The sequence below is a fragment of the Meriones unguiculatus genome, chromosome X, assembly GCF_030254825.1.
Source record: "Meriones unguiculatus strain TT.TT164.6M chromosome X, Bangor_MerUng_6.1, whole genome shotgun sequence".
In the NCBI taxonomy this organism is placed as follows: Eukaryota; Metazoa; Chordata; class Mammalia; order Rodentia; family Muridae; genus Meriones; species Meriones unguiculatus.
Genome location: NC_083369.1, coordinates 34,884,837 through 34,898,768, shown reverse-complemented (window position 1 = coordinate 34,898,768; position 13,932 = coordinate 34,884,837).

Sequence of the window (13,932 nt, the reverse complement as noted above, 5' to 3'; positions counted from 1 at the left end):
GAAAGACACACTGGGTACATACTCACTTATAAGTGGATATTAGATATATAATATGGGATAAACATAATAATATCTGTATACTTAAAGAAGCTATGCAAGAAGGAGGACCAGGGCTAAGATGATCAATCCTCACTCAGGATGGACATTGGAAGGAGAAAACAGGAAACAGGATAGGAGCCTAACAGAAGGCTTCTGAAAGACTCTACCTACCAGTGTATTAAAGCAGATGCCGAAACTCATAACCAAGCTTTGGGTAGAGTGAAGGGAATCTTATGAAAGAAGGGAGAGATAATTAGACCTGGAGAGGACAGGAGCTCCACAATGAGAGCAACAGAACCAAAATACCTGGGTACAGGGCCTTTTGTGAGACTGATACTCCAACCAAGGACTATTCACGGATATTACCTAGAGATAACCTAGGACCCCTGCTCAGATGTAGCCCATGACAGCTCAGTATCCAAGCGGGTAACCTAGTAAGGGGAACAGAGACTGTCTCTAACATGAACTCAGTGGCTGGCTCTTTGTTCATCTCCCCCTGAGGGGGTAACAGCCTTGCCAGGCCACAGAGGAAGACAATGCTGCCGGTACTGATGAGACCCGATAAGCTAAGGTCAGATGATAGGGGAGGAGGACCTCGCTTTCAGAGGATTTGGAGAGGAGCATGGGAGGATATGAGGGAGGGAGGGTGGAATTGAGTTAAAGCTGGGATAGAAAACAAATAAACTGTAATTAATATAAAAAAAGAAAAATTTAATTTAAAAAATATACTATCCCTCAAAAACCATCTTGGTCTTCTGGCTTTTATAATGTTTTCATCCCCTCTTCTTCAGTGTTACCTGAGTAACATTATGAGAGGTTGTCTTGTAAATGCGGTAAGTGGAGGCAGGTCCTCCATGGTTAGTTCATCTCTGCTGCATTTAGACCAGTTGTGGATTTTTGTAATCTCTGACTAGTGCCAAAGAAGCTAATTTGATAAAGGGTGAAATCTGCATTTATTAGTATATATAACAATAAGAGGGATATTTCCCCCCCAAATTCAGGTTTATATTAAATTTACTCCAGGTATCAAGAAGAAAAAAAAGACAGAGCCAGCAAGATGACTGAGGAAATGAAGTCACTTTGGACATTGCTTGACAACACTATTTTGACTCTATTGAACCCACATAGAAGAGAGAACTGGCTCCTGTAAAATTGTACTTTGGTCTACATAACTTCCATTTGTGTAACATGGCACATGTTCGCCCACATACAAAATGAATGTGTTAAAAAAGAAGACTCCGTCTTTCTTAAATTCTCATATTAGTAGCTTAAAACTATTATTGTTTACTCTAATTTCACTGTGAATGTGTTGCTTTCCACCACACTGAATGCTTTGACAAGATAACCTAATGGTTATATTTTCATCTTTATGGGGCATGGGCAGAGCTCATTATTTTTACTGACAACTTTATCAAGGTCATATTGAATAAGAGACAGAAAATTCCTAAAAGAAAGGGACATAAGGCTTGATAGGAAGTAACATATATAGCAGTGGTGTCAGTAGGATGACAGAACAGATTTTCCCATACCTTCTCTTAACAACACTAAGAATTTGGTAGCTATCCAAAATAGAAGGTCTATTTATGGCCTGTAGATCCAGGTACAAGTGTCAACAACTGAGGGTGGGTGGTTTGAGAAGGCAGCTTTCACACAGGTGGCTGGGAATCCAAGCATGGAAATAGCTTGAACCCTGAATCAACTTGATTATGGTCATTTGGCCACAGTTTTATCATAAGAAATATCTCCCCTGCAATCTTGAAGAAGTAATACTCATCGATGCCTGGTATGATAGGCCTGCTTAATGTGATTTTAGCTGTGAAATCTTTAATGCCCAAGTAATTTATTTCTATGTCCTTTCATCTGTGATCTTTAAGCAGTCTTACTCAATCAAGGTACTGTGGTATGTCAGGCTTGCCCTTGCCCTAGAGAAGCAGGCTTATAAACCTTACTCATATAGAAGATACTGAAATACTCTAATAACTTGACTCTCAAAGTTGTTTGAGGGCAATATTGACTGCCAAAGAATCTACCAGTGTATGTGACTGTACATATCCACAGAGGAAGATCAATGATCTTGTGGTTGTTTAAGATGACCGAACTCTATCCTTTCTAACCCAAAGCAGGGAACAAGTTTGTTCTTAAGTTTTCTTCGAGGTATATCCACAGATTTCAATCAAAGTAAATATTATGAAGTCCTGGGTCCTTGGTCCAGATCTCATTTATGTCTTAGATCTAGTCATACACACTGAAACCCGATCAGTGACTGTGCAGGAAGCCTCAAAGAAGACTTACAAAGGAAACTGTAGGCATACATGAAAATGGTAATAGATTCTACAGTTGACCTTACAATAGCCAAATGATGTTGTTCCAGTATCACCCAGTTGCTATTTTTCCAGAGAAAGATCTATCTGAAAAATAACTATTTATAAGAAATGGAATAAGTGTTTGTACAGCTACCAGAACAAGACTACAAAGTCAAAGAAGATAAAAAAAAACATAATATCATCAAGAGAAACTCCACTAAATTACCCTAAAATGAATATCTGTAAATTTTCTATAAAAGATTTTAAAATAATATTCTTACTTAACTTCTTACTTTCAAGATAGTATTTCTTTCTCTTGCCTTATTGCTCTGGCTAAGATTTCAAATATCATGTGAAATATTCTGATATTCAAGAAAATGATTTTAGTTTTCTCTACTCAATATAATGTTAACTCTAGGTTTTGTCATGCATAAAATTTACTACATTGAAGTATGATTATTCTGTTCCTGGTTTTCTCAGGGCTTTTATCATGAAGGGATGATAAATTTTATTAAAGTCCCTTTCTGTAACTATTAAGATAATCTTGTGATATTTCTCTTTGGTTCCATTTACATGCTCTATCATGAGTACTGATTTATGTATGCTGAAATATCTTGTCATTACTCGAATGAAAAGAACTTGATTTTATATATAATAGAAATTGAATTTTTAGTGAAAACATGGAATTCTTAAAGACTGAGATTTTGAAATTGGTCTGTGTTTTAGCTTGTTTGATTACAGTGTTCTGAGAGGGATATCTCCGTTCTCCTACTTTTAAACAGAAAGTGTTCAATGTTAATGTTCTGTGTTTTGCATGATCATAGAGCACCTTCCAGTGTACTCTAGTGCCTTTAATTAAGGCAGAATAGAAATACAGGAAAATTATGACAAAGGAAAGAAAAGGCACTTCTAACTTAGGAGTCTGATTGTAACCTCTTACCAGCTGAGAAGCAATAATTACAAAGCAATTACTAACATTTGCTATGAATGCTATCAACATAGACATAATATTCCTTCTAAACGTTTGCTTTCAATTTCTATAATAAACACTATGATCAATGAATTTGCAGGGGAAATGTCTGGCTTACACAGTACAGTCCACCAAGAAAGGAAATCAGGGCAGGAATCTAGAGTCAGAAACTGAATGAACACCAACAGCACAGGCTCTAAAAGCAACAATCGATAAATGGGACCTCATGAAACTGAAAAGCTTCTGAAAAGCAAAGGACATAGTCATCAAAACAAAATGACAGCCTACAAACTGGGAAATGATCTTCACCAACCCTATATTTGACAGAGGGCTGATATCCAGAATATATAAAGAACTAAAGAAGTTAAAAAGCAGCAAATCAAGCAATCCGATTAAAAAAATATGGTACAGAGCTAAACAGAGAACTCTCAGTAGAGGAACACAGAATGGCAGAGAAACACTTCAAGAAATGCTCAACGTTCTTAGTCATCAGAGAGATGCAAATCAAAACGACCCTAAGATTTCACCTGACACCCACCAGAATGGCTAAGATCAAAAACTCAAGTGACAACACATGCTGGAGAGGATGTGGAGAAAGGGGAACCCTCCTCCATTGCTGGTGGGAATGTAAACTTGTACAACCACTTTGGAAATCAATCTGGCACTTTCTCAGACAATTAAGAATAGCACTTCCTCAAGATCCAGCTATACATCTCTTAGGCATATATCCAAAAGATGCTCAAGTACACATCAAGGACATTTGTTCAACCATGTTTGTAGCAGCTTTATTCCTAATAGACAGAACTTGGAAACAACCCAGATAACCCTCAGTTGAGGAATGGATACAGAAATTGTGGTACTTTTACACAATGGAATACTACTCAGCAATTAAAAACAAGGAAATCATAAAATTTTCAGGCAAATGGTGGGACCTAGAAACGATCACCCTGAGTGAGGTATCCCAAAAGCAGAAAGATACACATGGTATATACTCACTTACAAGACCTATAAGATGGGATAAACATACTGAAATCTATACACCTAAAGAAGATAAACAAGAAAGAGGACCCAGGATAAGATGATCAATCCTCATTTAGAAAGACAAATGGGATGGAAATTGGATGTAGGAGCAAACAAGTAACAGGACAGGAGCCTACCACAGAGGGGCCTCTGAAAGACTCTACCTAGCAGTATATCAAAGCAGATATTAAGACTCATAAACAAACCTTCGGCAGAGTGCAGGGAATCATAAAAAAGGGGGGAGTTAATATGACCTGGAGAGGACAGGAGCTCCACAAGGACCAAATATATCTGGGCACAGGTGTCTTTTATGATACTGTTTCTCTAAACAAGGACCATGTATGGATGTAACCTAGAATCTCTGCTCGGATATAGCCCATAGCAGCTCAGTATCCAAGTGGGTACCCTAATAAGGGGAACAGGGACTGTTTCTGACATGAACTCAATGGCGGGTTCTTTGACTGCCTGCCCCTCCCTCGAGGGAGGACCAGCCCTGCTAGGCCACAGAGGAAGACTTTGTAGCCAGTCCTGAAGATACCTGATAATCCAGTATCAGATGAAAGGGGAGGAGGTTCTCCCCTATCAGTGGACTTGGAAAGGGGCAGGGAGGAGATGAGGGAGGGAAGGTGGGATTGGGAGGGAAAGAGGGAGCAGGATACAGCAGGGATACAAAGTTAACAAACTGTAACTAATATTAAAAAAATAAAAAAAAGAAACTGAATGAAGCAAAGGCATTGAAAAAATGATGTTTTCTAGTTTGCTCAGCTTGTTTTCTTATGTAGTCTATGCCCAAGGTAGTTCTGAACTGTGTAAGAAAGTAGTTGGTCTATGAACCAGCTAGCAAACAACACTATACTTTTTGGCTGTGAAGCAAGTTCCTTCATTAGAGAATATGCTGTGTGGAAAAGCAAGTAGGCCTGGCTTTAAGTTTTTGCATTTAGCTCCTGGCTTGACTCGTCTCTGTAATGGATTTTCTCCTGGACTTGTACACTATATAAATCTTTCATCCAGTAGAGGAAGAAGAGGTCAAAATATTTTATCACAACAGCAGAAAAGAAACTAGAACAACCAGTAAAGGCCACTGTTCATGAATTAGAACATACTCAATTAAGAATTCCATCCATAGTAAAGGAAAAAGAGTATATCCAGAATACTGTAAAATTGCCAGCATCAGTTCAATTTATTTATTTATTTTTTATAAAGAAGAGGGCCACATTGTATCATAACATAGAAAATTTACTTATCAAGTGGATGAAAGACCAGATACAGTAGCACTTATTCTTTGTCTACTGGGTGTTCAGGCTAAAAGATTTTTTTGTTAAGAAAAGATTGGATATGATTAGCCATCACATGAATACACATTTATAAAAAGTCATGGATTTTTCCAATACTTCAAAAGATATCATAATTTTCGTAAGTCCAGCACTGAGACAACTAGTGCCAGTACTGAAAGTTAAAAAGCATTTCTGAAAGATTTTTTAACAGAAATCTTTAACTGCATTTTACAAGGGAAGAGGTTATTTTCTGACTCTCCCCAGTGCCAACTGACCCAGAATAGCATTCGGAACTGCAAACAGATGTTATCAACCTATATCCACCTGTTGTCTCCAACATTTGTGGCTTTTGTTTAAGGTTGCTTCATTTCTGGTTCATTTCTTTAAGGTTTATTCCATTGACTGCTTTGAGAAAATGGTTACTAGAGCACACATACATTACTCTGGGCCAAGTGCATGGAAGAGTATATAACTTAAGATTAACAGAATAATTGTAGATAAGAAACTAAAACAAATGATACTGATAAAATTATTTTATTATAGAAGCATATGCTGGAGCATTAACAAGAGTCCAAGGCAGGGTCAAAATTCAAGACTATGTAACACTACTATTAACAGAAATTCTTCAGGGTTCAGATTAAAACCTGTCCTAATTTGCCACTCTGAGAAGTCTAGAGCATTCAAGGATGTAATCAAGAATATATGTCTCTGTTATTATTGCCATTAAAAGAAAGCCTGGGTGACATCAGCATTATCTGAGGACTGGTTTATGAGCTGCTTCATTCCATAGGTAAGACCATATTGGAGGCAAAACATTTTTTTTCTTTGAAGCTACCAAAGTAATGGACTTTATGATATTATTTTCATACAAATATGACATAATGATTTGTTCTTATTGGCCACACTCCTCCATTGTTCTCTGACATCCTTAAAGTTTCTACACTTGGCAGGCTCCTTCCATTCTCCAAATATCCCCTTTTTGTTTTTTTATTCCATGTGTGCTTCCTTAACCTTCTTGGAGTCCCCGACCCCTAGACTGTTGTGGGCTATTAATATTTATTATTAACTTACTTTGTAGTTAATCAGCAGTTATTTCTAATGCAGCTGTATATCCAAACCACCACAACTTAAGATTAATTGTGGAACTATAACTATTTGGTCTTCAACCTTACCAGAGACTTGAGAAGGAATAAAATTAGTTACTGGAGTAAATAGGAAGTGCATATTAGCAGCTTCCAAAAAATTGACACAGTTTGCTGCCTGAACAGTCATTCATAACTCTCTATAACATTGGAGTATCATCTTCAGCCTTCTGGCTCAAAATATTTGAAAGACATATATGTGAAGCAGGAACTATTTAAGACTTGATTACCCTGTCTTGGCCGAGTTTGGCCGTCGACTTGTCTTGCATTTAAGCTTGCTCATTTTTGGCAGAATTTTGTCTGTCGTGAAACGAGGCCATTTCATTTTTGCCTGGGCAGCTCGTTTGACATATTTGAAGCCATCTCCATACAGAGGTTCTTTGATGCTCATTATCTTCTTTGAGGTAGGTGAGATGTGGCCAGGAGATGACCTGTCTCATTGTCAAAGAATCTTTAAAATAATAAAGACACTTTTAAATGCCATATTCTGTAGGTATTTGAAGTTTTTGAAGACTACCTATCTTGTGTAATTGATTTGTCTACAAAATCTTATTTATCTGTTAAATCTAAAATGTAAACTCCTGTGATAACTTAGACTAGTGTCTGGCATGATTATGAGTTGAATAACTAACAATTAACTATTACCTCATACCCTAAACAGTTTGTAATAGCAGTTTAAAAGTATTGGAAGTAACCTTGAATTTGTGTCAATATAGTAAAATTTACCAGTTATTAAAAATAGACTTATTTTTGAATCAATATACAAGATCTTGTACCATAGTTAAAGATAACCTTATTTGAGAATAACAAATAAAACCTTAAGCTGAGTAGATTCAATAATCTACCTTTTGTCTTATTATTCCTATAACATATCCCCGTATTCTCCTTTCTTTTTTGTAACCTTTTTTTTTCTCCTTATCTAAGAATGAAAGAGAAAAGAAAAAGGAAAAGAGAGAAATCCCTGAGTCTAGTTTTGTTTTCTGTCTGAATAAGACCATTAATAATTTATAACCATCTTCCAATAACAATAAACATTTATAGTCACAGAATACAACTAAAAACCTACTAAACCCCTGTTAAAGGAAATCATACGTTGTTCTAATGAATTTCTTCTAGCTGACATTTTGGACAAGCAGAAATACTGTTAGGGGATACAAAGAAAATAGAGAAAAATGTTTAAATAATCAAGCATTAACATTTGTGTTCCAGTCTTTGAATGCTGAGAAATTTCAGGCTTAGTAGATGTCCTGTTTGGAACAGTCTAAAATGTTGGACCAATTGAGAATAGTAGTTTTCTTTAAAGCTCTTTTGGGAGCAGGCTTTGATGAGAAACAGCAACTGAAGCAGTTCAGGCAGGAACACGCATAATGTTGGAACATGCAAGATGCTGGAACAGATGTGTCAAAGTCTCAGCATGCTGGAAGGATGAATTTTGTCAGGTTTGACCCAGTGTCTCTGGTGTCCAGCCTTTTTGTTCTGTAAACATATAATTTCTCACAAGCATTATACAGTCCTAAAATTATAAATGTATAAGATGTGCAGGATGAAACCAAACTGTAACCAATTTTATGTATGTGAATTAAAAGAGTGGCATAATAAATTTTGAGGATATTGTAGCCAACGATTTATTGGCCATGTATTGTTGAAGTTCTAGCTATAGACATTTTTAATGTCTCAGTCAGTTTTAGGGTTGTTCCCATATAAAGGGATCAGCAATATAAATTAACATTATTATTGAACATACAATCATTATCATGTTCAAATCAAAACAAGGTTGTATAGATCAAAATATATTTTTTGGGCTCTTGGGTACCTGTTCTATTAGGTGAAGTGGCTGTCTCCCAAGAGAAAGCGTCCCATTAGCAACACAAGCTGGTTGCCTTGAGCAATAGAAACGGCATGTTTTAAGTAAACTTTATATAAACTTTTTAATTTAGAATTTAAGTATACCTTAGACATCTTGTACCTGTTTAGAGGTTTAGACCTAGGTTTTTATATGCGCTGTAGCCATTTTTGTCTTATCCCCTTTTTTATACAGAATGGGCAGTTATGCCTTTATAGCCAAACTTTATATAAGCATACCCTAGGCAGCTTTTACCCCTCATTTTTACATTCACTGTAGCTATTTTTTGGCTTGCCCCATTTTTATACAGAATGGGTAGTTATACCTCTATAACGTATGAATTATAATTTTTGAGTTTTTAGGATTTAACTAGGCTGGTGTGTGCCTTGCCACCTGTAAGCCTCCTGTGTCTTTTTTTTGCATCAGGCATGACCAACATTTGTCCCCATGTACATGTCTCACATTTGAAAGGATAAGCCAGCTTCCAGAGCAGTGTGACACCTTAATTTAGTCAGCATTTAAAAAGGTTTTTACATGGGAGGCATGCAGCTTGCATGTTTGTCTCCCAACCTAATTTTGAGTCCTTACATTAACCAATAGAATATATTTCTTAAGCCAAAAATGCTTCAAGTTCCTTTCTTTCCTGTCATGGCTGTGGAGCTGAGCCAGTTGAGGCAGCCACAGTATAAGGAAGCCATACTTGTGTACTCCTCCTGTTAGACTGCAGCAACAGACAGTTTTGTTATGTTAAGTTTCAGGTCAGCTTCCAGTCAGCTGTCTTTTGCTCCTGGGCAGGTTTAAGAGTCTCTCTTAAAGAGACCTTAAATTGACCTGGGAGTTTTTAGGTTTTAAGTTTGGTTTGTATCACTGGGAGCTTAATCGCCCCACCAAATTGTGTTAAAGTATGATTTAAAGGAGGTGAATACTTAGATTAGCTGGGTGCCATTTCTTGTAGGTTATTAATATTTATTATTGATTTGCCTTTGCATCAGTTATTCCTAATCCAGCTGCAAATCCAAATCACCACACAGAGACTAGGATTTATTTAATTAATCTTGAGCACAATGTTAGGCAGTAGTTACTCCCTCCTAAACCTCCAAGCTTCTTACCATTCAGATTTTACCCATTTTACTTGCTTTTAGTCATAGCTTAGGTCTGGTTCATCTTTCTTCCTGGTTCCAAGCAAAACCCTACTCATGGTTCCAAGTCCTGGCCTGCTGATCTCTGCTCTCCTCCTACTACTTGCACCCTTCTCTTCTCTGGACCAAAATGTCTCACTCTATTCTCTCCATTGCACAGCACTGGCTGGTTGATTTATTGACAATACAGAGAACAAATGGTGGCATGTTTACAAAAACTGGAGACAGGTGATGCTTAGAATAAGCATCACAATGCAATGTTCTGATTGAAACCAGATAGTGGGGTAGAGAAATCAGCATTTGAATGAACAAGGGTATGTTCCATAAGAATATTATACCAACACTAGTCCTTCCTTAAAATCAATTCTTTGCCTTCATAGTTTCATCATCAGCTCTACACAGGTATCCATTTTGCATTAAGGAACAAAATCAGCAACTTCCTGGTAGGATAATTTGACTAAGAATGACCCCAAACTTGGATTCTGCACTGCTTGCCTTGTCTGCCATTTGTCTGTACTTTGTGGTTACTGGCCTGTTTGTACCCTGTCTGTTGTTTTGTGTCTCATCTGTCCCAATTGCCTGTCTGCAGTGCCTTTGTGTTATGCCTTTCACCAACAGATTTTGCTCTGTATTTATTGAACAGCACAGAAAACATGATTCAGGAAAGGAATAAAATATCAAAACAACAACAACAACAACAACAACAACAAACAAACAAAACAGAAATCTTGAAGTTTTGCAAAGGAAGAGGTTATTTTTCTGACCCCCAAACAAACCCAGAAAAACACTCAGAACTGCAAACAGATGTTATCAGCTTATATCCACATGTTGCCTCCTACATTCATGGGTTTTATTTAAGGTTGCTTTCATTACGGTTCATTTCATTAAGGTTCATTCATTGGCTGTTTTGAGCAAAGAGTTATCACAACACCAGTCTTTATTCTGGGTCAAGTGCATGGAAGAGTATATAACTTAAGATTAATGCCTTAGATTTAGCTCAAGTTTTATTAGCTGGTTGTAGGGGAAATTTAAGAGATATGAAGGTTTGTTATGTTGTATTTTTAGAGGCATGTTTGATTTAATCAGGTGAGTACACAGCCAGACAGCAGTGTAAGTAAGTAAGTGTCTAGTCTCCAAGACACAGTATTAACTTGGTTTCAAGGTTCTGAAGAAGTTTACTCTCTCTGAAGGTAAGATATACTTTCAAAAAATATATTAATATACTTTAAAATCTAGATTCTACAGTTTTTAGAGAATGTGGAAGATATTTCATAATAATTTCTACTCCCATTTATTTTCATACAAATAGCAAAATTTCAGTTTTCTACTGCTAAATAAAATTTCATTGTTTACCATATTTTTTCATTTATTTAAATACTGATGGACATCTAGACTGGTTCCAGTTGTTACTTACATGACTAGCACAGAAGTAAACATGGACATGTTATGTTGGCTTACATTCCTTCACATACATACCCGGGAGTTTTAATGATGGGCCATATGTTAGTTACGTTCATAGGGTTTTCTGTTTTTGTTGCTTTGTTTTTTTTTTTTGTTTTCTTTTGTTTTACAGAATTTCTGTAGTGGATGAACCAGTTTACATTCCTAATATCAGTGTATATGCATTCCTCTTTCCCTACATTCTTGGTAACATCTGTCTGCTCTCATGTGTTTTCTTGATGATAGCCATTCTGAATAAGATAAGGTGGAATAGAAACATATTTTAATCTGCATTTTCCTGATAGCTAAGGATGATTGAAGGTATTGCAGCCAGCTCGAGCATGGAACACATGAATCTGGCAGGCCTTGCCTTCTCCCCATTTCTAATGCCTTGCTAAAAACTGTTGGATTACATTCCTAAAGCTAGCCACCAAGGTCTATTCCCTTATTTGGCCACTTCCTCTAACTGAGGCTTACTACCAAGGTCTGTCTACTAAAGTATTGAAGTCCAGGATTTAAAAACCACCTTTTGGCTCACCTAATTAACATGCACAACTAAAACTAAACACCTCATCCTAACACGAGGTTTCCACTTTTACCTTTATAGCATACCATTGAAGTCCAGGATTTAAAAACCACCTTTTGGCTCACCTAATTAACATGCACAACTAAAACTAAACACCTCATCCTAACACGAGGTTTCCACTTTTACCTTTATAGCATACCATTTTCCTATGGCCCATGTCTTTCTCATTTTATCCAGAGGCACTCCTTTGTCCCACTCCAGGACAAATGTTCCTTACCTCTCTCCCTTGCCACTTTTCTTCCCCTCTCTCTTTTCCTTTTCCCTTGTCCTCTGTTTCCTGTGTGTCATTTTCCCTGCCCTATGTCTCTTGTGTGCCAAATAAACCTTTGTGCTGAAAACTTGGTTTTAGGGGTCTTTTTTTTCAATGTCTTTCTATTTTTAATTTAAATTTCATTTTTAAATTTAGTTTTATTAATTACAGTTAATTCAATTTGTATCCCAACTGCATCTCCCTTCACTCTCCCCTCTGAATCTCACCCTCACTCCCTTTTCTCCACCCATCTCCCTCCCCAAGTCCACTGATAGGGGAGGTCTTCCTCCCCTTCCTTCAGATCCTAGTATATCAGGTCTCATTAGGAGTGGCTGCATAGTCTTCCTCTGTGGCGTGCTAAGGATGTACACCCCTGATGGGGAGGTGGTCAAAGAGCAGGTCAATCAATTCATGTCAGAGACGGTCACTGTCCCCATTACTATGGAACCCACTTATGTGCATGTTATCTCCTTGAATGGTCCTTGTTTTTAATTGCTGACTTGTATTCCATTGTGTAAATGTACCACAATTTCTGTATTCATTCCTCAACTGAGGGACATTTGGGTTGTTTCCTGCTCCTGGGTATTAAAAATAAAGCTGCTATAAACATGCTTGAGCAAATGTCCTTGTTGTATACTTGAGAATCTTTTGGATATATGCAAATAGGGGTATAGCTGGATCTTGAGGTAGCACTATTCTTAATTGTCTGAGAAAGCACCACATTGATTTCCAAAGTGGTTGTACAAGTTCACATTCCAACAAACAATGGAGGAGGCTTCCCCTTTCTCCACACATTTCCAGCATGTGTTTTCACTTGAAGTTTTGATCTTAGCCATTCTGATGGGTATAAGGTGAAATCTCAGGGTCTTTTTGATTTGCATTTCCCTGAACTAAGGACATTGAACATTTCTTTAAGTGTTTCTCTGCCATTCGATATTCCTCTATTGAGAAATCTCTGTGTAGTTCTGTACCTCATTTTTAAATTATATTACTTGATTTGTTGCTGCTTAACTTCTTGAGTTCTTTAGATATTCTGAAAATTAGCCCTCTGCCAGATGAAGAGTTGGTGAAGATCCTTTCCCAATCTGTAGGCAGTTGTTTTGTTCTGATGACAATGTCCTTTGCTTTACAGAAGCTTTTAAGTTTCATGGTGTCCCATTTATTGATTATTGATCTTAGAGCCTGTGCTGTTGGTGTTCTGTTCAGGAAGTTGTATCCTGTGCTAAAGAGGTCAAGATTCTTCCCCACTTTTTCTTCTAAGAGGTTTAGTGTGTCTGGTTTTATATTGAGGTGTTTGATCTGCTTGGACTTTAGTTTTGTTCAGGGTGATAAGAATGGATCTATTTGCACTTTGCTACACGTAGCCACTCAGTTAGACTAGCACCATTTGTTGAAGATACTATCTTTTTTCCATTGTATGGTTTTGCCTTCATTGAATTCTAGGAAGTCTTTAATTTCTTTCTTTATTTCTTCCTTAACCCAGCTCTCAATGAGTTTCACGTTGTTCAGTTTCCATGTGTATATAGGCTTTTTGTTATTTCCATTGTTGTTGAGGTCCAGCTTTAATCCATGGTGATCAGATAGAATACAGGGGATTATTTCAATCTTCTTGTATCTGTTGAGGCTTGCTTTGTGACCAACTATATGGTCTATTTTGGAGACAGTGTCATGAGGTGTTGAGAAGAATGTATACTCTTTGGGTGAAAAGTTTTGTAGACATCTATTAGGACCATTTCAATTAGGACCTTTGTAAGTGCCTTTATTTCCCTGTTTGGTTTCTGTCTAGATGATCTGTCCCTTGGTGATAGTGGGGTGTTGAAGTCTCCCACTGTTAAGGTTGGGATCAATGTGTGGTTTTAGTTTTAATAATGTTTCATTTACGAATGTAGGTACTCTTTTATTTGGGGCATAGATGTTGAGAATTGT